This window comes from Crocodylus siamensis, chromosome 5, assembly GCF_052110815.1.
Source record: "Crocodylus siamensis isolate JL-2025a chromosome 5, ASM5211081v1, whole genome shotgun sequence".
NCBI lineage: Eukaryota > Metazoa > Chordata > Crocodylia > Crocodylidae > Crocodylus > Crocodylus siamensis.
This window is the reverse complement of record NC_143399.1, coordinates 53688567-53708000: the sequence shown is the minus strand read 5'-3', so window position 1 is coordinate 53708000 and position 19434 is coordinate 53688567. Positions and strand designations below refer to the sequence as shown.

The window sequence follows — 19434 nt, the reverse complement described above, 5'->3', positions numbered from 1 at the left end:
AGAACTAGTGGATGTAAAGAACAATACAAGGAGGCCAACAGACTGTCATGCAAAAAAGCACAGCAGTGACACTATTAATGAGTAGAGTTACTCAAGTCAGAAAAGTGAAGTTACTCATGTGTAGAAATGTTCGCAGAATTAAGTCCCAGTTTTTATACCACATGCATCACCATTTTATCAGTTCCATGCATTTCTCAGCTCACCCACAAAGCTTCTTCCCTGTCCACATTTTAAGTCCCTTATTTCTGCCACATGGCTCTTAAAGGATCAAACTGACTTAGATTTAAATGGTATGGACATTGCCTCTTGCTGTTCCTGTTTCTTTCCCCTGACCTCTGTCTCTCATCTATTCTTAGATAACATACTCCTTGGAGTAGGGGCCATCCTCACCCAGCATTTGGAGAATGCCTAGTACACATATAATGGGCACAATGGTAAAATAGTAATCTAAACCTTTGAAGGAAAGAGAAAAGAAACAGTGAGGAACAAGCAAAGGATACAGGCAGGAGAGTAGAGGATATACAACTCCAGCATGAAATTAATAGAGTACATTTCAGTCTTGAAAAGTAGGCACCCAAAGAATCATTACCATATAACATACTAAACTAAACCACTGCAGTTCGCAACTAGAACGTTTACAATCTTTTTTTGTAATCCTCAATGTATAGATATCATAGGAAACCCTTATTCTCAAGTGAATTTCCATTTTCCTTCTCCCTTTCTTGGCTCATAGTAAACTGTAGAGCCAAGGGGTCAGCAACATGGCCCAAAGGATCCGGTCCACAGATTTCATACAGTTGGTTTTCCAGGGCAGCTTTAAATATTAAGCCCAGAGCCACTCATTCTGGGCCACAGAGTTAGATAGCTTTGCCTGTTCTGGCACCCATGCCTGCGCCAGGGCCAGGGCCAGGGCCAGGCAGTGAAAAGTCATGCCATGGCTAACCAGCTTCTCCTCACTCTCTCAGCTATCTGCAAACCCATTTGTGCTGCCATTGTTTCTTCCCCACCATTTCTGGGTATAGTGTGGGCACAGCTTCCAGCTGATAAGATGTGCAGGGCCAGACAGCTTCCAGCTGTGCCTGCACCACGGCCAGGGGAGAGGGGCAGGGGAAGAAACAGTTTGCAAATATGTGGTCCCAGCACTGTTCACCTCTGGCTGGAAGCTGCGCCCATGCTGCAGCCAGGGAGCAGGGACTGGGGAAAGCTGGGCCCACTCCATCACTGCTCCAGCTGCCTGGCCCTGGAACAGATAAGGGAAAAGCCTCCTGCTCCTGATGTGCTGCTGAAGCCACCCAGCCCATGTTGGCGTGGAGCAGAGTTGTTCTGGCCTGTAGCTAATAACAGGTTGCCAGCTCCTGGTATAGGTCATTAGTTGAGCATAAGCAGATCATTGCTTTGACACTATGTTTTACAAAGTAAAATAAAGATCATGTCAGTAGACTAGCCCTAATCTACTAAGCAGGAGAATTAATATGTATTTATACAGCAAAAACATTTAATTTACAGAGGACCTGCACACTTAATGTACAAAGGAACAGGAGATAAAAGCATGTTATCATTATTAGTATTATTTCCAATGCTCCCTTTCTTCCACCACCTAAAAATTAATTTTTGACCACATACCTTGTGACGGTTCTATAAGCCATTCCTGAATGTCCTGACAATACACCTTTCATTTTCATTACTGGTATTCTCTAGCTCTGACGCACAGTGCCACATTTTTCTCCCGTCTCCACCCACCTGCTCATTGCCTCATACTATTAACTCATTACATTCCAATGAATGTAAAAGAGTGTGACCAATAACTGTGACCAGTAACTAACCCTCTATTTTGTCCCCTTCTCATTTGTTGAAACTCATAATCAGTTAAAGTTTCCTCCCTCTCAAATCCTTTCCCTGCAATCTCCTGCTGCTGGCCACTGGGACAATTGATCCAAAAATGGCATGGGTATAGTTATTGCTCCTGCAGTTGATGCTCCCTAAGCTTTCCTTCCTCAAAAAGGAACCAAGACATCCTCAAGAAACCTGGCCCACACATTACTGGGAGAATGACTCTAAGGAAGCTTGATGCCCCTATTGTTTTTGGTTTTGCTGGGCAACCACAGCTTTGAATCTATTGCCTTGATGGCAGTATGGAGCATAAAATTATTCCCACCTAATCCTGAAGCTCTTGTAGAAAGAGGGAATGAAAGGGGGTCTGAAACCAGGATGGTCTTCGGTGCCAGGTTCTATACAGGAGTGTGCCTAGGCCACTAGCAGCATACCCCCAATACTGAAGGGAAGCAGGCTTAGTTAGCACCTTTTAATATATATTTAGGTTTGTTTCATATAGCTTTCCAGGGCAGCTTTAAATATTAGGAAACCAAATCCCAGAGTCACAGAGCTCAAAGGCAAAGCCTCCACTGACTCAAATAGAATGAGGATTTGGCCCAAGGGTTACCAAACATGGAAACACAAAGGGCCAGACTTAATCTGCATGGAAATTAACATAATTTGTTTACATAAAACTAAACTAACGCATCCATAACATTCGATTGTACTTGTCGTTTCCATGACAAGTAAATAGGAATTGCTTGTTTGCAGATATTAGCAATACAAACCTGCAGTCAATCAGCTTTGTCTTACTCTGCAGTGACAGGGAGTGAATGGCTGCAAGAAACATTAGAGAGCTACAGCAGATGCACTGAGCCCCAGGGCTGCATTCAGGGTGTTTATACTTGCCACACACTAACCACAAAAGCACAGAAATTATTCAGTTAAAGGTTTAGGTTCCTCATGAGAGGAGGAGAAATTTATAAAGAAAACATTTTTCTCAAATCTTTTTTTTTTTTTTTTAAATAAAAGCAAATCTGTTGCAGAGGCTGATATAGGCAACTGTGTTTCATTCTAATGAAGGAGTTCAGAAAAAATAATCCAGACTTCATTGTATTTTTTAAAACTTCACTTCAAAGATGAGAAATGCAGTCAGATTATTATTATTATTATTTATGTTACAGCAGCACCTTGAGGCACAACCTGAGATCAGGGCTTCACTCTGCTAAGTAGTGTGAACTCACATACTAAGAAGCAGGCTCCATAGACACAAAGAATCTACACTCTAAATAGAGCAGACAAATAATGGGGGAGAAGGAAAGCGAGACACAGAAGGGGAAATGACTTGCCTGGGGTCAGTGCTGCAGGAGGTCAGTGACAAGATGGAAACAGAATTAAGGTCTCCCAATTCCCATTCCAGTGCCCTGTTCAGTAGAGCAGAAAGTCTGAAAATAGTAATTTAATTATTTTCAAGTCCATCATCAATATCAAAGCCTTGACATTATCCATCTAAAAGACCCAGTAGTTTTGGTTCAGATGGGTATCAAGAATTTGACAGAAAATTAAATTAGTACTTTCAACTCAAAATTGCTTTCTTCTGGGACCTTCCTTCATTAACTAGATGACATAAAAATTTCTCCTAAAAATAGAGCTGATCAGAAAAATGAAAAAAACTTTTTGTGAAAAATCTGATGTTTTCATTTCATAAAGTTCTATATGGACCCATTTTTAATCGGCTTTTCACTTCCCCTTCCCCCAAGCAATAGTTATACAAAGCTATCAAAATTGTTAGTTTTTTTGTTAATTGGTCGACATATCATTTTTATTTACTAATAACCTGGTTTCTTTTAGAAAACAAAAAGTCTATAAGCAATTAAATTAAAAGTACAATAGAAAAGTCAATTTAAGTAAAAATGGCCATTTTTCAAATAAAACATTCTCTGTTCAAAAAAAATTCAAGCAGGTCAACCAAAGTCCAGCCTAGATTTCTTCTTCTGTATGACACAGACCTGCTATATTGATCATTCACAGCTTCTGAGGCTATAAGTTATTTTTAAATGGCTGATCAGAACACTACATCTCATACGAAAATGATTTTAGAGTACCTTATTGTTTAACAATATGATTTCTGTTATTCCTATTTTTATATTCTCCTTCCATCATTTCCCTCCATACCACCAGTTTCTAAGGCTGTTTCAGTCTTATCTCATTTCCTTTTTTTTTTACTTGTGCTCCCTCCTATGCTTCCTCCACTTCCCCTCAGAATTTTCTTTGTTCAATTCTGTTCCTTCCAAGTTTCTCATCCAGCCCTAATAACATTGCTTAGTGAACTTGATAAGCAACAAAAAAGATTGTTAAAAGCAGCTGCATGCAGCACAAATGGGGATTCATCCATAAATTTAAGGGGAAATGACAGTCAATATATAGCCCCAGACTGCAACAATTTTCATTTTGTTTTAAAATTTCACCAAGTTCATCTCTGTTGAGCCAACTTTGACGTACATAAGGGTCAGCTACCAGCATTAAATTGCTACTTGGTAACCTGGTCCTTGAACTGAGAGAGTCCTGACACCAAGACTCCTGGCACTACCTCTGTGTAAAAGTAATTCCCTGCCCTGGTTTCCATTCCTTACCTTACTTAACAATCAATTTGTGATACAAAACCTGTAGGCCAGGAGTTCTCAGCCAGGGATACACGTACCCCTAGAGGTACTTAAAAGGGTCATGGGGGTAGATAGAACTGATGTGGCCAATAATTGTCGCATGCATGTGCACAACTGCAGCACAGCACGCAGGCGTCCATGAGCACTGCCCAACCATGTGGAGAGCAGCCAAGTCCAGCTGGTACGTCTGCTGTGGGGGAAGGGGAGTGGGGAAAGGAGTGGGGCTGGGGTGGGACTGCGCCATGCAGGGGGGAATGCCAGCTCCCATCACTAGGTGTACCCTGCGGGGGAATATGCCCTTGGCTCTGTGCACAGGGTGAGTCAGGTTGCAACCAGGGCAGCTCCAGCCTCTTCCCGGAGGGCTGGGTTGGGCTGGACAGCGGTGGCACTGGAACGGAGGAGTTGGAGTGGTTTCAGTCCCCACCCGGTAGCCCGGCTCCTGTAGGCCCCCACAGCAAGGGAGGGAGCAGGAGTGGGGCTGGGAACAGAGGCAGGCACTGCCCAGCTGAGGCAAAGCATGGGACAGCTGGGAAGGAGGTTGGGGGCTATGGTGAATGTTGGGCTGGCTGCAGCCCCTCCCGTAGATCCCTCCCACCCCTCATGCAGATCTAGGGGCATGTACCCCCCTTGCCCTCCCAGGGTGCGTTCAGCCCCTGCAGCCACCAGACAAGTTGCTCATGTCCCGGCTGGGCAGTGGCTGCCCCTGCTCCAGCCCGCCCCAGCATCACTCCCTCCATCACTACGGGGGCCTATGGCAGCGGGACTACAGGGAGGTGTTTCAGCCACTCCAGAATTCACCGCACCCCCCACAGTCCCTCCTTCCCAGTGCTACTGCTGCCCAGCTCCCAAACAAAGCCAGCCCAGCCCCTACCGCCAGGAAGAGCCCAGCACCAGCTGCAGCCCTCCCATGCCCTGCATGCAAATATGGGGGCACACCCCCCCATGCTCTCCCAGGGGTATGCATAGCCATGGAAATCATCCCATGCCCCTCCCTGGGTGGGCAGTCCCTGCCCCTCTCCCAGCTCAATTCCTTCTCCCACCGCTGAGGCCTCCATCTGCCCCCTCCTGCCTCCGCAGCAAGCAGCAGCCCGTCCTTGCCCCGCACACAGATCTGCCCCCCATAGCCTCTCAGGGTGTACACAGTGGCAGAATTTGCCCCCCCCCCCACCTCCAGATGAACCACTCACAGCTCCATCCTACGCCCTGCCCCAGCTATAGTGCCAGCCTCAACCCCACTCCCACCTTCACCACGGGGGCCTCGATCTGCCCTCCCCACCTCCCATTACAAACAAGAAAAAAAAAAATATAAAGTGGTACATGAGCCGAAACTGAGACAGAAGGGTACACTTGTTATAAAAAGTTGAAAACCCCTGCTGTAGCCCATCCTCTTAATGCACAAGGACCACATGCTCCTTTCTTCATGACTACCTTTTTCTGAGATTACAGCTTAGAATTCCCCTAAAGAGAACATGAGTCAAGCACTCCCATCCCAGCTCTGTTTAGTGCTAAAATATGTTATCCATGCCAAGTGTAATCTACTGCACCAAAGCCACACACTGCAAATACAAATTCTACTTAAACTAGCCAGTCTCAAGCTTTTCAAGCAGTACAAAGCAGTCTTCAAGCAAGTACATGGGATCTGAATGGTGGTGATGGCAACAGAGAGAAAGCAAGGTCCTAAAAGACAATAGAGCAATGAGGAAAAGGATAAGCAGTAGACAGAAGAGGAAAGAGACACGCAATCAACTTCTTAAGAAAATTAGGCAAACTGCACGATAAATAGGGCAGAGTGATTCATCAAGTGGAGCCAAAATAAAAAAAATGAAGAGTCTTCCAAGGCTACCCATGTTCCTCATTGGGTTCAGAGTGCACTACTGATATTAAAACAAAATTGGCCTCACAAAGCCAGAAAACCCAGGCATGGCAATGACAAAACAAGCAGTCATCCTCACTGCAAGTCATCTTCCTCCTATGACCCTGTCTTGCCTTCAGTCTCAAGCCCTGCTTCTACCTTTTCCAAGCAGACAAGGTTATTTGGGTAAATGTTATTAGACCAACTAAATAGTTAGAAAAAAATTGTACACTACACAGAGCACTTGTGCAAGGCAAGAGAAACCACACTGGAACAAATTCCCTGTTTTCAAGCGACCAACTTATATAGCTGCCTCTTCTCACAGGGACCGGGTTACAGTCTTATTTTTGCCCAAAACCTTCTGTTTGGCTCTTTCCAAGTCAATAGACAGAGGGCAAAAAAGCCGCACAACAATACAATTTTTCCTCAGCCAGAATAAGAAATGAATACAGGAACACAAATCTCTTGGTTTGTTCTGTTTCCCCCACGAGGATTCATAGATTCATAGATGCTAGGGTCGGAAGGGACCTCAATAGATCATCGAGTCCGACCCCCTGCATAAGCAGGAAAGAGTGCTGGGCCTACATTACCCCAGCTAGATACACATCTAGCCTTCGCTTGAAGACCCCCAGGGTAGGGGAGAGCACCACCTCCCTTGGGAGCCCGTTCCAGACCTTGGCCACTCGAACTGTGAAGAAGTTCCTTCTAATATCCAATCTAAATCTGCTCTCTTCTAGCTTGTGGCCATTATTTCTTGTAACCCCCAGGGGGGCCTTGGTGAATAAATACTCACCAATTCCCTTCTGTGCCCCCCTGATGAACTTATAGGCAGCCACCAGGTCGCCTCTCAACCTTCTCTTGCGGAGGCTGAAAAGGTCCAGTTTCTCTAGTCTCTCCTCGTAGGGCTTGGCCTGCAGGCCCTTAACCATACGAGTGGCCCTTCTCTGGACCCTCTCCAGATTATCCGCATCCTTCGTGAAGTGCTGCGCCCAGAATTGCACGCAGTACTCCAGCTGCGGTCTGACCAGCGCCCGATAGAGGGGAAGTATCACCTCCTTGGACCTATTTGTCATGCATCTGCTGATGCACGATAAAGTGCCATTGGCTTTTCTGATGGTTTCGTCACACTGCCGACTCATGTTCATCTTGGAGTCCACTAGGACTCCAAGATCCCTTTCCACTTCCGTGCCACCCAGCAGGTCTTTTCCTAGGCTGTAGCCATGCTGGACATTTTTCCTCCCTAGATGCAGCACTTTGCATTTCTCCTTGTTGAACTGCATTCTGTTGTTTTCTGCCCACTTGTCTAACCTGTCCAGGTCTGCTTGCAGCTGCTCCCTGCCCTCCGGCGTGTCCACTTCGCCCCATAGCTTAGTGTCATCTGCAAACTTGGACAGAGTACATTTCACTCCCTCATCCAAGTCGCTGATGAAGACATTAAAGAGTATCGGTCCAAGGACCGAGCCCTGCGGGACCCCACTGCCCACACCCTTCCAGGTCGAAACCAACCCATCCACCACTACTCTCTGGGTGCGACCCTCCAGCCAATTCTCCACCCACCGGACTGTGCAGTCATCCAAGTCACAGCCCCTTAACTTGTTCACCAGAGCAGGGAACTCCATGTGAGCTCTTTGTATGCTTGGCTAGGATAACAACAGGTCAGCGAAGAGGGCATGAAACCTTATTTTGGTGAGTTTATTCCTCTTTATGATACACTGCCCACCTCCCTCCACCTTTCAAATCAGTGGGACTGCTCACATGAACAAAATTTATCGTGTGTGTGCGTAGGATCAGGTCTTTGATATTTCTCATTCATGATCTATAACTTACCCTCATATATATTTTTTTTTTTTGGTAGAAGAGTTGACTGTAGAGCTTAAATATCTGTCATTCTCCAGTAGTCATGGGGAGTTCAGGGATTTTCTCATTAGCATCCAAACCAATACTAAATTTTAGTCAGTCACTTGGACTAGCTTCTCTATTTATCTACCTATCAGTTTATAGTTGGGTCAAGGTAATCTGAAATTACTGTAGGCCAAAGGACAAATCCTGCAAACCATGCTCAGAAAAAAATAACCCTTAACAACGGTTTGATCTGAGGACTCTATTGTGATTTAGACTATATGCCTGCATGAAGCTGTAAGGATCCTCTCTTACAACTTTTTGTGGGAGGCCTGGATTTTGGTCCAAGTGGGTAGGAACTGAGTTAAGAGGGGCAAAGAATGAGCTACACTTGGATCCCACCCGTTTTAACTACTCTAACCAGAGTAGCTGAGCCAGCGCAGGGTGGCTACCTATTTTCTGCTGATACAGGCCAGTAGTAAATTACTACCTCCCAGGAATAAGGAGCATATAGGAAGGGTGAGTCATCATCCCGTCAGGTCCTCTTCCTGGCATGGTACAGAGGTCTCATCCTCTGCTCAGGGCTGCCCTCAATAAAGTCCAAGCCAAATCCTGAAGTCCTCTTCCAAAGCTAAAACATTTCATTTATGTGGAACAATAGTCTGTATATGTTCCTGGACTATGCTAAGTGTAACTACCACTTAAATTATTTGATTAACAGAGAAGTCTATTTAACTACAAGAGTTACATAGAGTACACAATGTTTACTGACCTACATAGAAACCAGTAATCTGCGCCTGCCTAGTGGAACCAACTCTGTATAGACAACCACTCTTAACAACACACATTGCATGAATGAATCATTGGAAAGCAGTCACCAATACTGCTGTGTGTGCTACCTTTAACTCATGATTTCACTCAGGATAAACAGAAATGGAACACTCTAAACTGCCCTCTGGAAAATTATAAACCTCACCAATTTTTGTTGGGAGGGAGCCCACAGTATTCCCAACCTACTACACTAGAGTTAAGCAAAATTATAGTAGTGGTAATCACATTTATTCTACATAATATGGCAAGAAGTAGACACTGGAAAGTCAACAGCTGCCCTGGACCACTGGCTAATGAGGTAGTCTACTTCTTCATTAAGCTATTCACAGATTAAGATGTGCTCTGTAACCCACTTTCCCAGTCATTTTTGACTGCCTCAGCAACAAATCTCTGGGACAATTTCCCACATGGGCAGGAAGGCTCAATTCCCCTGACCTTACATGCAGTTCTGTTCACAAACTGGTGACCTTTCCATCCCCTTTCTAGTTACAACTTTCCTGTCCACCTCCCCCACCACCCCCCAACACATACTTATGTGCACAGCTTGCGTGCTAAAACAACTTAAGCTCCGTAACACCCAATCACCAGTTGAAGGTTAGCAAGTCCTTAGGAAATCCCATCCTTCAGTCGGCTAAACATAACGGCTTGTTAGGTCACATTCCCTTAGGCCTCTTTGAAAGTCCCACCCTGCACACAAGACTATACGTACCAGAGTTCATTTATCTCCACGAGATTGAGATTTATTCTTCTAACTATATTAGAGATTTTGCTGTTCTTTGACTCAAGGACCATTCCCCTTATGCTAACATTTTGAGCACGCAAAATATTACAGTTACAGAAAGATACATACCAGAGCCAGCTTCTGTCATGGGAAAAAACACTACTCTCTAAACTGACAATCATCATAATCTGCCCATTAGTCTTGGATCAGTCTTTGGTCCTCTGTCACTTTGATGGAGCCTGTCTGTTTTCATTGGATATAACAGATTCACTCCCTGCTGCTGACGTGTTCACCCAGGGCTGTCTCGTGTTCCTTCGCTGGAGCAATCCGTTCCAGAACATGCAGACAAGCTGTTTTATTTTCCAAAGCTTTCCTAGGACATTTCTGCTAGGTGAAACATGAGGATTTGAGACAGTAATCTGCAATCAGGAGAGATGGACATGTGGGAAGAAAAAAGTCTTACTATCATGCTTCTAAGTAAACCACTTTGATTAGGATGGCAAAGGAAGGCAAAAGCTCCCCCTTCCCTTAAACAATCAGTTTCTTTGGTTGATACTTCAGGGAGAAACAAAGCAATTTACTGTAGAGGCAAACAGAGGGGAAGCCCCGAAAAACCATTAGGGTCTCCTTATCTTGAAGACATACATCCTGACACAACCAAGACAGAGCACAAGCAATTTGACCCATTTGGTTTGGGGTTTGAGTACAGCAAAAAAAACAAACAAACAAAAAACCCAATGCTCTTCACCATTTATTTACTGGGAAGTTCAGAGGTTGGGTTTACTAGCATTTGGTAGACACCTTTAATTTATAGGAACCCACAGTCAAAGGTCAGGCAATAAGCTAACTATATACATTACAAGATACAGATAACAAGCACAATTAGATTCTAAGATAAAGTCCAAAGGGAAAAAAATACAGATAATACAAAAACATTCCCCTAGAACTGAAAAAAAGAGTCTTGAGACCACTGAAGAACACCTAATCAATTTTTGTAATAGGGGAAATGGACAGAACTCCAGAGCTTCATCCCAAAGCAGAAAAGGCGGCATCTGAACTTCTTTTTCTCAAGATTATTTACTTTGGGATACTCAGCAGTTTTAGGTTCTTCATTTTGGACTACCGTTAAAAACAAAGACTCACGTAAGACAATGCTATCCCCCTATTGCTCCTAGGAACTCTGTCAAATCTTCACCAAAGCACAACTTACTGAGTCGCATATATCCACATTATACCAGGAAGAGAAAGAATACCACCTGAAGAAGAGCACCAAGAACCTTCCTGAGCAACCCTCATGATGTTGCTCAACACAACACCTCAAAATGCAAGAGGAAGGACTCCTTGTCCTTTCTTATTTCACAGGACTCCATGGCAGCAAGGATAGATTTAGGTCAATATATCTACATCAGCAGGCAAGAGAAGACTGAGCCATGGCAAATTTTGCTGCCACATCTTGACTGCACAGCAACGCTATCCATTAGAACGGACAGACAGGATGGGCTAGTGGAAGAGGTGAAAGGCATATTCAATATGGGGACTATAAGAAGGAAGAAGCAGCCTAATTTGGTCCTCCAGGGGATGTCACAGACAGAACTGGCTGCTCAGTGAGCATTAAAAAGTTTGTGTTCACCTTATTTTACTCAGATTAGTTCACTGGCTCACACTTTTCTTAACTACTTCTAAAAGGAGGTGTCCAAAAAGTCACCTCTGATGTCTATTCAAAGCAGTTTAAAGAAATTCTCATTATACAAGAGTGAGCCATGACAAGTCCAAGTCCCCAGTGGTGACACATCAACATTCATGTGCCATCTAAAAGCACTTCAGTCACAGCAAATGCCATTGCTACCGTAAGAAACGCAGAAATAACACACTGTTCTTTTCTTTAAGCATTTATGCTGAAACATCTCCTTCGTTGTGTCCTAAAATTGCATGAACACAAAAATCTGATTAGTTTTAAGTCTAAAATTCAGACATCCATATGCCAAAATGTGCCTAACGATGTGAAAGTTGCTTTGCTTTTATTATAAGGGCCACTGGAGAGCATGAGGGAGAAACCACCAAGCGCAGACCACTACAAAAGTCCTTAGACCTTAAAAACAACTTTCTTGCTCCTATACTTGGAAAATTCAGCTAAACTACCCCCAGAAGCACATGTTAATGTAGTTCTTTTTATGTTTTAGATGTGTAGTCAGATTTCAAGGAATCAAGTTAGGCGAAGCCATGGTATTTATAAACAGCTTATGGGCTAGAATCTTGGTTATGGATCAGGCTCTTAACATATCCTTTTGGGAGAGTGCCCACCCTACTTGTAGACCTAGGAATACTCCTCCACTAAATACACAATTCATAATTATGAATTCTCTACTCACTGGTCATGGATTATCATTATCACCGGTAGAAGCAAAGATAGGAAACATACAAACTTAAAATGCCTCAATACAGCTACATGCGAGGGTGTATCAGGGCAACTCCATACCCAGCAGCATGCGACACACAGGCAGTTCCAGCTCCCATGGTAGCAATGGCAGTAGCACAAATGCAGTGGTAGCTAATCCAAAGGAGCAACCTGGGGTTTCATACTTTATTTTACTGGGTTCTGTTAGACTTAAAGTATGCCTACATATGCTACTGTATAGTGTTATTACTGAAACTTTCCTAATTTTAAGGAAAGGCAGAAAATATTTCTATGTCCAGTCTCCTTCTACTGTCCCACCCTGAACATCATTTTACAGAACTGCCACACCCTTTTGGAAAAGAGCAAAAATACTGCACAAAATAGCCTTTAAGAAGGGTTTTGTTTTGTTTTTTTTGGGTAAAGGAAGAAGGGTGGAAGAGGAAAGTTTGTTTTAACTCACCATACATAACTGCTGTTTCCACTAGTACAGGGATCTAGTTTAAACTCTGTCACCCAGACAACCACTAAAACCTGCATAACACTCCTGAATCACCAACACAGCAGCCTCTATGGTGGGCATTCTTCCAACCAGAGTCAAGAAGATTTTCCCCCCAGAGGGATGTGGAACATAAAATGAAACTTGGTAAAATTCACATCTTCTTAAAACAGTTTGGACATTAAGTGGAAACGTAAGCAAAACAAGAATTTTAGAGACCACGCCACGCTTCCCCCATGGATTATATGGTTCTTAATGTAAAACCGCTTAATGCAGTTCTTTATTGCCACTCTGTTAAACATACCCCTGCAAGACATTGCACCAGATACCTTACCAAGATTTACTTTGGCAGGAACTTCAAACAAAATTGCTGAAGTCACTCTTTGGCATACAACAATTCTTTTGTACTCTGAACAGTTTTGTATAAAGACCCACTGAAACCTATATACAAAAGAAATTTGTAGCTGCAGAAATTTCATTACTTTATTTCTAATTATATATGTGTGTATATATATATCTACAGATATACAGAGGTGTACACACACACACACACACACACCTTTTCACTATATAAAAGAGACCATGAGCAATGCCTAAAAGCGCATCCTTGATGATTGATTGGTATATTTGGTTTATTGTATACTGTTATCTGTATTTACAAAGCAAATGTTAGCTTCTTTACATAAATGCTAAGGCTTGACATACTCTGTCTGAGATACTTTTGCATTAGAAACCATTTTACTACTCTGCACAACATTAAGAGGAAATGTATTCCCGCCAATGCCCCCCAGACCTGCCACAATGACAAGTACTTACATTACAATCATATTGTTGTACAAGCCTTGTGTTGCATTTGAAGAGTATGCTTTTCAGAACCAAATCAGAAAAATACTAACCCGGTAATATATCTTGGTTGACACAGATGTATACCAACAAAGAAAAACCTCTTACAAGTACCAAGAATTAGCACTGCATTTCACCGTCCCCCTCTCAAGAATCCTACAACAATGAACAATTTTACCTATGCTAGAAAGCACCTGCCCATGTCGAAATCAGTGCACTTGGTATACAACATAATCCCAACATAGATAATGAATCAATACACTATAATACTACCGCAGATGTCGGTAATATCCCATAGTAGTGGCACTCACTTACATAGGACTGCACTTCTCAGACGAGATACTTCAGAAAGAAGACACAACAAGGCAAGAAACAGCAGTACACTTTGCTTGAGTACATCCACCCTTTTTCTTCCCTTTTTAGCTTACTTCCAAATATAACACTGTTCCATTATCTTATGCTAAAGGAAGTTCAGATGCAGGGAACAGTGACAACACAGGCTATATCCTACTTCCATTGAAGTCAAAGGCAAAATGCCAATTAATTTTAAAAGGAGTAGATTGGGCCCTATGTCATGATGAAGATCTACATGAAACTGCTTCTTACTGGTAACAGAAAAGCCATTCCCTTCCCCCAACAAAGAAATTACACCACCTCATATAGTAATAACAGTGCTTGTATTTTTAGATTATAGGTTCTCTGCAGAAAAAAAGATTTTTTTACTTCTAAATTCACATGGAGTAGGGATCCTAACATGACTGCTACTAGGATATGTAATGCTTAAGAGTTCCAGATATAGACCAGGACCCCACTGAGTCCAGCAGTGTACAAGCACATAAACAAAAGACTGTCCTTGCTACACAGCTCTATGCATAAAGTTTCCATTTTCCATTACGCAGGTCCAGGAGATGGGGGCCATTCACACTTGTCTTTCCTCATTCAGTCGCTATGGTCTTTTATGAAGTCAGCTTTCTTCTGTTCCAAAGCAGCTTGCTTTCACTGTCCAGTACTCCCACAAAGATGTTCGCGTCTTCTTCCACTCTACTCCCAATCTTCTTCCCCAAGCTGACCCGTAAGATGACTTCTTCAAATCTTTCCTTCTACCTACCACTTCTGAAACAACTACAAGAGACTGGCCAACAAATAATGGATAAGCTGAAGGGCTGCCAGGTACAGTTAATGTGTATTAAAAATGCTATGGGTTTTATTTCTTCCCTTCTTAGGCACCAGTCCTGCATTGAGATATGCATGTACCTACTTGGAGCTCCAGTGAAATCAACCATGCTCAGAGCTCTGCAGCTACTGAACAACTTTTATATGACTGGGTTTAGACTGAAAACCCTCTGGACCACACACTAAAAGTGCTAAGCACATGCAAGAGATAACACATTTAAGAACGCTACTAGAACACAAGATCACTAATAAAACAAAACAAGAAAAAAAGTATAGAAGTTTGTTGAAAATAGTTTTAATATGTTACAATGCCACTTCAAATACGTATTTGGAAAATACACAGCACTAAAATGCTGCACACATCTCAATGGTAAATATTCATTAACCTTTGTTAATCTGACTGTACAACAAATATTACCCTTAAACACCTAAGCAACTCTCTGCAGCATAGATTAATAGAAGATGCTTGCTTTTGGCAACACCACATATTTGAAAAAACAGTATGAACCAAATGATATGTCACATGAAAGCAACATTTTAACACTTGGACAATGCTTCATAGTTGGGTACTGTACTAGACACAACATGGTGGGTAGACAATGTGTAATAACCTCACACCCAGCGTAGGCTGAGACACAGGGTAAAACCACTCAGCATTATTGCACAACAAAAACACATCCTGTTGTATCTTGTTGCAACTATAACATACGCTATTAAGTGAACAACAAAGCTTTTCAAAATAAATTATTGGATATAAAAACAAAGCTGTAATTTAGATTTCATGTCACATAAAAGCTTATCTTTCACATCTCTGACGTCATACTTGTAAATTACAGCTTTCACAACACTGATGCAAAACTCCTCCTCCTTTCCCACCCCAAAATAAGCATGCCTTATTTCTGACACTGTTCGTCCATGTATGTGCCTTTTGGAAGTAAATCAACATATTAAATACCTCCTAAGACTATTTTAGATGCTGTTCAAGCAAGGACAGACCAATTATTGTACATCATTCCGAAGTCTTAATTAAAGAAAACAGCAAAACCAAAACCCAAAGCAATATATGACTGAAGACTCTATAAGAAGCTACAATAACAAGGGTAGAAGAGTCTGCAATAACGCTCTTTTGGTATCTCACAAAGTCAGTCATGTTGCCTAATTTGACAAGATGACAAAACAAAGGTAAGAAATCATCTCCAACATCACTCTACCTTGCGCACAGCACTAAAGGCCAAACTTCAACTACCTGTGCATGGGGCAGATCTTAGAGCCATAGTTAGGACATGTCTTACAGCCTTTATAAAATACCTAGGCATACAAAACAAAATATGCACAAATTTTTAATCTAAGCAGAGCACAAGAATAGTTTAATCAGCTTTTCAGTATTCTAAGCAACTGGGAATAGGTATCTGGAGGGAAACCAGATGGCTTGAGTAATCGAATACAACACCTTTCACTTTTAGTCGAATGCCTTGTATGCAAGTCAGCAGAAATCAGTCATCAAGACCACAGTTCTGGATGAACCCAGTTGTTTACCTCAGTCTTGAATCCAATGGCCAGGTGTACACATCACTCATGACTGACATCCATGCAGACAGCCTTGGCCAAAAAGTTCAGGTTCAGATAGGTATTGTGAGCAAACTACCCTTTTACTCCTGCAGGTCATCCCTTTGGGTAGGATTGGGGCTTATTTATAAAGAAGGGAGCTTGGCCAGCACCAACTGTGCTCCAAGCGAACTGGCAACTATCCACTCCTACCAGCCTGCAGTGTACCCATGCAGACAGTTACTGATTATTCTGCTGTCCCAAGGGAACCGCCTATCTAGCAGAACCAGCACTAAGGAGGGGAAAGGGTCTGCTACCTCTTGTCCATGCCACACCTATTCTACAAACAAACAAGAGATGCATCCAGCATCTTTAGCCAGCACAAAATTCTCCACTGCTCCATGTATTAGGAGTCTGACATCACACCAGGGTGAGCACAGTCTGACATCTACAGTTAACTCAGTGATGGTGTCAGCGCTGGCTAGTTAACAGCTGCTGGATGCTGCAATGCATTTTCTCTTTTAAGCCTTAAAAAAAGGGGAGAGGGTTCCCCCTCCCTTAAATTCGGCTTGGGAGCTCCCCAGCCATTGGTTCCCTGCGAGAGTCAGAGCTCTCCAGCCCCAGATTCCTCTTGCGCAACTCTTGGGATTTCGGAAAACGCACAGGATATTAATATCTTACTCCAGTCTAGATTCACGGCTGCTGCCAGGACCTTTATAAGGGCAGGCTACAATTCAAACAGAACTCCGATTTATTTTAATTTTTTTTAAATGACCAGTTTAAAAAAAATAGACCCAAAAGAGCAATTATTTTATTTTATTGGTGGTTGTTTTCAAGCCCGCAATTTAAAGCTGTCCCTGGAGCCTGGGCAGAAGGGCTGCACTTTGGAAACTGCAGAGGAGGAAGGCAAGGTCTGCTCCCCGTCCCATCGCCCTGCCAGCGAGGTCAGGGGCAACCCTGGGGAGGGGGGGCAGATGCCCCGAAACCAGCAGTCACAAAGCTCAGCAGCCCCCGGGGAGCCCGCCCCTCCTCTCCCCCGAGCCCAACTTGGCTGGGGGGAGGGGGGCAGCTGGAGAAGTGCAAGGGGCCGGGCCGAGCCCAGGCCTCCCCGCAGCATCCCTGCCCCTCCGCCTGCATCCCGGCTCCCCGCAGGCCTCCCCGCGTAGAGCAGCGGGGATGCGGGGCTGCACTCACCTCCGCCGCGCTGCTGCTGCTCCTCCTCCTCCTCCCGCCCGGGTCCCCCCCGTCCCAGGGCTGCGGGAGGGCCGGAGCTCGGGCTGCGCGGGGCGGGAGGGGAGGCAGCGGCTGCAGCCCGCGTCCGGTCCGCTCTGCTCCGCTCCTCTCACGGCGGCAGCGGCAGCCCCGGCGCTGGGCGGCCTCTCCGGGGAGCAGGGGGAGTGGCCACGCCGGGGAAGGGGAGGGGAAGGGAGGGGCGGGGCCGCTCCGGCAGGCGGGGAGCGCCTGAGCTGCCCCCTCCCTCTCCCGCCCTTCTGCAGCTCCTTCCTGCTGCCCTCGGCCCCCAACCTGAGGTGGCTCCTTCCAGTGTTTCCCGCAGCAAGGAGGCGGCGTCCGGACGTGGAGCGGGGCTGCCGCGGGGACGGCGCCCGCCAGGAGCGCGCGGGGCAGCGCACAGTAGGGGAAGGAGCCCCAGGCCCGCCAGGCATCTCCCGCCCGGGAGCGGAGCTGAGAGACCACGCGGCATAAGGCCCAACAGTGGGTCGCAAGGATTTGTGAAGGGGTCGCGAACGCACTTAAAGATGGGCCAGCAAACTTTAAAACCGGATTCTCCTTTTAAGGAGAAAAATCGGGGGGCTGAGGCGTTTCCCTTGCAGGCTGGCAGAGCTCCAGGCTGTAAGGAGCTGCTTGGGGCTCCCGTGCCCCCCACACATCCCCTCTGGCCCACACACTGGGTCAGGAGTGAGGAGCATTAGGTCAGGACTGCTGTGTGACCTCCAGCAGTTGCCTTACTTCCCCTCTTTGTCAGCCCCGTTGGTTTTGGCAGGAAAGCTGTCAAGGGAGAGCCTGCCTCTTGCTAAAGTATGACTGTGTACTGAGCCTACAACACTGGGATCTCAAGGTCAGATAAGGCAGGGGTATAGATGCCACTGAAATACACATTATGACTAATTAAATGATGCTTACCAGGCTTTGAAATTGGAAATTAGAGGTAGGGGAGTATGTTGGATGGATGTTGCCTCTAAAATGATCTGCACTGGATTACCATCGTGGATTCATAGATTGGCAGGGGCTGCCAGGGACCTTGTAGATCATCGGGTCCGGTCCCCCTGCACGAGGCAGGAAAAGACAACTGGGGTTAAGTGACCCCAGCAAGGTGACTGTCCAGTCTCATTTTGAAGATTTTCAGGGTAGGTGACTGCACCATCAATAATATTTAGTGCTTTTCATCCACTTAATTAGCAATGCCATTTCTGGATGCGGTAGGTCTCATGCAGAGCAGAAGGAACGCATCCCCTAAGTGCATCTGATTCTAGGACTAGTTCAAGGTCCCCAATTCCAGGCTTCAAAATCATGATAATGGGCCAAGGCCAAGATACCTCAATTACTTCATTCTTATTTACATGTTCTCCCCTATGTTGACCAGGGACAGAGATTCTCCATCTTCCCAAAGTGAGACCAATGAGCTAGAAGCAAGGCATAGAGAGCTGTGGGACTATGCAGTGCCCTGTTGCAGTGACAGTCTCCTAGTGGGCAAGGGACCTCTTGAGCAGTCAGTGTTAGCCAAAAAGCCACCACAACATAAAGCTTTCCCTTGCTTTATGCGGGTTCTGTATGTGCAAATTCAGTCTTATGCAGTGACCCTTTTGATACCAAAAAACTGTTACATGTGAGGTAAATTCACTCTCGTGATCAGTGTGGTGGAAGCCTGCGGTCAGCTACTTTGTGCAGTGCATTGTGGGAATGACGCACACCAAAATACAGTCTCTTGTGTGGATCTGTGCTCCTCCCTTGTTGACTGTGATGTGTTTCTGTAGTTGTCATCTCCACTATGATAGTGCTTATGTGTACTGTCTGGTGTTGGCGAGCACGAAAATTGTCTTGTAAAAGTGGTAGAAATGGGCCTGGGGGTCAGTACAGTCGAGGTCTTGGAACGTATCCCTATTTCTTACTTTGTAGAGTGGGTTCCCTTTATGTGAATTCAAGTTATGCGCCACTTTCCAGGAACGAATATACAGCATAAAGCAAGGGAACCCTGTACACACCTCTAAGTGAAACACATCAAGTGCACTCCAGTTCAAAAGAAAG

General features: G+C 44.7%; 1 protein-coding gene across 2 annotated transcripts in view; it reads right to left on the bottom strand.

Moving 5' to 3' along the window:
• C5H1orf21 (chromosome 5 C1orf21 homolog) overlaps nucleotides 1-17568 on the bottom strand; it is a 221154-nt gene extending 203586 nt beyond the window's left edge. Inside the window, exon 1 of one of the 2 annotated variants that reach the window (XM_090048257.1) lies at nucleotides 17365-17568. The gene's annotated coding sequence lies outside the window, so the exon portion shown is untranslated. Of the gene's footprint in view, nucleotides 1-9847; nucleotides 9963-17364 lie in introns of those variants that run through there. The other variant, XM_090048258.1, reaches the window with a different exon arrangement.
• Nucleotides 17569-19434: the final 1866 nt, after the last annotated feature.